A 3492-nucleotide genomic window follows, 5' to 3' on the forward strand; every position below is an offset into this window, starting at 1 on the left:
TATATATATACTCTCTCTCTCTTAGTATATATGTATATATAAGTATACTCTCTCTTATATATGTATAATATGTGTGTGTGTGTGTGTGTGTATACTCTCTCTCTCTTAGTATATATGTATATATAAGTATACTCTCTCTTATATATGTATACTCCCTATTATATAAGTATACTCTTTTATATGTGTGTGTGTGTATATACTCTCTCTCTTAGTATATATGTATATATAAGTATACTCTCTCTTATATATGTATACTCTCTCTTATATAAGTATATATTAGTATACACTCTCTTATATATGTATTGTGTATATATATATATACTAATATACTCTCTCTCTTAGTATATATGTATATATAAGTATACTCTCTCTTATATATGTATACTCCCTATTATATAAGTATACTCTTTTATATATGTGTGTGTGTATACTCTCTCTAAGTATATATAAGTATAGTATATTACAACGGTTACTTCCCCATTGGCCCAACGAGCAACGGCTACAGGATTACTTATGCGATTCTCTCTCTCTTAAATTATAACTTATAAATATATACAATATATTTACATATAATATATGTATATATAATATATAGTTACATAATAATTTAGAAGTATATACTAATACATAATTATATAAAATATAATAATATTAAACTAATTTTTATTATTTTTTTATCAAAAAAAAAAGAAAAGAAATTTAAAAAAACCTAGGTGGGATGTACTTATCTATTGTGATGCGATGAATTCCAAAATAAATTTATACTTGTAATTTGTAAATGATTTATTAATTATTAATAAAGAATTTATTTTTATAATTTTTTATTTGTAATTTATGACATTTTAAGTGATTAATAAAATTATTTTTTTTATTATTTTTTTGTCTTTTTTATAATTTAAAACTTAAATAAAATTTAAAAATTTGAAAAAAAAATTTAAAAAAAATGAAAAAACCCGGGCCGGCCCGGAACCCGGCCCGGTCGGGCCCGGACCCGGCCCAGGGTACCCGGGTCCGGGCTCCGGTTTTGCCCGGCCCGGCCCGGATGGACAGGCCTAAATGCAGTTATAATTTCAAGTTGTAAAATTTTGAAATCAAACAAAAACAAGAGCAACTATTGTTATAAATAACAAAAACTACAAATGATTCAATTGGTTGCATGTGACGGCTACATCAGAACTACAGTTGCAAGCTAACAAAAGCCATGCAGATAGCCTTCAGGAGTGAGCCTTGCACTTTTTTCTGCCATGAATTAATTAATATCACAATATGAATAGATTCTTTTCATTGAAAAATTACTTTGGCCAATAAGTACAAGTAAAATGTAACTAAATTAGCTATCCCTCGTCAAAGTCTTAGATCATTCAATGGAAAGAAATTGCACGTAAAGACTACAGACTGAGCTTTTAAAAAAAATGAATATACAGTTCCTTCGACGATATTATTAAAAAATCAGTTAAAAGAATGGCTGCATATTTTTCAACGGTCAGCATGATTGAAGTCTACGCTAACATTATATAAATCCAGGAATACAAACTGCACCAAGGTGTAATGATCATTCAATAGTGCAGCGATGACTGAGGTAGCTGTCCTAATTTTTTGAACAAAGTAGGTGCGTGATGTGAAATAGAGGAGCTGAAAGACACTATATTTGGAAATAACAGGGGCTAGCATGCAAAAAGCTCAAAAGACCAAACTTTTGCTTTTTACAGTTTTCTTAAAGGGGTTTTTAGGTCTTAGGCCCTTAAAATGATAGCTATTTTGTATTACACCTTCAAATCTTCATATTTTGATTAGTCCCTCAAATGCTATGAATATGTGGATATTGGTCCCTATCATTAATTGGTGCCATAAATGTCATAGAATATTATGTTATCTTTAACACCGGGCATGAATGGATAGTTATGTCCCTCACTTAACAAATCCCAAACATAAACTCACACTTACTGCATCTGACCCGTTAAAAAACTCAATTCCCCCTTCTTCCTCTAATTATGAACTTACCCTGAACTCGTTAAAATGTTAAAAGGTATATTCCTGCGATTTTATCCATTTTCTACTTGAACACTGATTATCTACTACCAGCCTCACCAATTGTTGACACAAAATATTTTGGTGTATAGGTTTCAAAATTGATAAATTTTTTAATACTTTAGTGTCCCGAAACCTATTAATTATCTCAAATTTAGGATATGAAAGCAATTGGAAACCCTGTGTTCCTAGACAACCCAAGGAGAAAACATGCTTTTTTATTTCAAATCTTAGAAAAACAGTTACAAGAAGCACAATGAAAGGCTAAAAACATACTTTATAGATTCAATATTCTCAACATGAAAGGCTAAGAACATACTTTGTAGATTCAATATTCTCAACATGACAGTAAATAAAAGTCATAAAAAATAAGAATTAATAGCAGGATAACATCCATAGAAGTAATTTCACCTAAATTTTCATAACAATCAAGTAATTCAACATCAACTAAAATTTTCGCCATAATTAGGGCAAAATTACACAATGAAACAAAATTGGAGATGGAAGATAGTCCCTAATAACTGCAACCCCCAAATATCTTAGATCTATCACAACATTAAAAAACACACAAAGAATATGACTGCATGAGAGCAAATATCATAACAAACCAGTAATTCAACATCAACTGGAAATTTCGCCATAATTAGAGCTAAATTGCACAATGGAACAAAATTGGAGGTGGAAGATAGTCCCTAATAACTACAACCCCTAACCTCTTAGATCTACCACAAAAAAAAACTCACAAAGAATATGACTGCATGAGAGAGAGAGAGAGAGAGAGAGAGAGAGAGAGAGAGAGAAATAAATAATGATCAAATAGCAATCTTTACCTGCACAAAGGCTTATTTCATACTTCAACTAACGTAAATCTTGTGTGGATCTTTCTTTCCACTCCACAATAAGGTTTTCATCCAGATTTGGCTTTGATTTTGGGTAGGATTATTTAGGGGTAAGATTACTTTCTTCTTCAAAGGATGATGCTATGCCGAGAATTAATATTGAGAGCGTGAGGAAATGAGGGTTACACAACCCTATTCAATGGGTTGGGTACTTCAGCAATTAGCCACCTAGGGTTAGCCCTAACCTAACCACAGTGCACCATTTTGAATGGAGATATTAAAAGAGGGACAATATCAACATATTCAAGGTATTTGAGGGACTCAAACAAAATATGAAGATCTGAGGGACCAATAACAAAATAGCTATGACGTAAGAGAGTAATATCTAAAAAACCTTTTTTAAAATATACGTTTCCGTAAGCTACCCAAACAATTCTCCAATTTGCTATTCGTGCCCAATTCTCCTCGCCCCTCGCCGTTCTCCTTGCTTGCTCCGTCTCGCATCATGAGCCTGTTATTTGACCGGGGAAAAAGAACTAAAATATTAATTATAAAAAAAGAAAAAAAGAAAAGAAAAAAAGAGCTCAGTCCTTAATGGTTTTCTAGGTTTTGCACTATTGGGATT

This window comes from Asparagus officinalis, chromosome 4 (assembly GCF_001876935.1).
Source record: "Asparagus officinalis chromosome 4, Aspof.V1, whole genome shotgun sequence".
Taxonomy (NCBI): Eukaryota; Viridiplantae; Streptophyta; class Magnoliopsida; order Asparagales; family Asparagaceae; genus Asparagus; species Asparagus officinalis.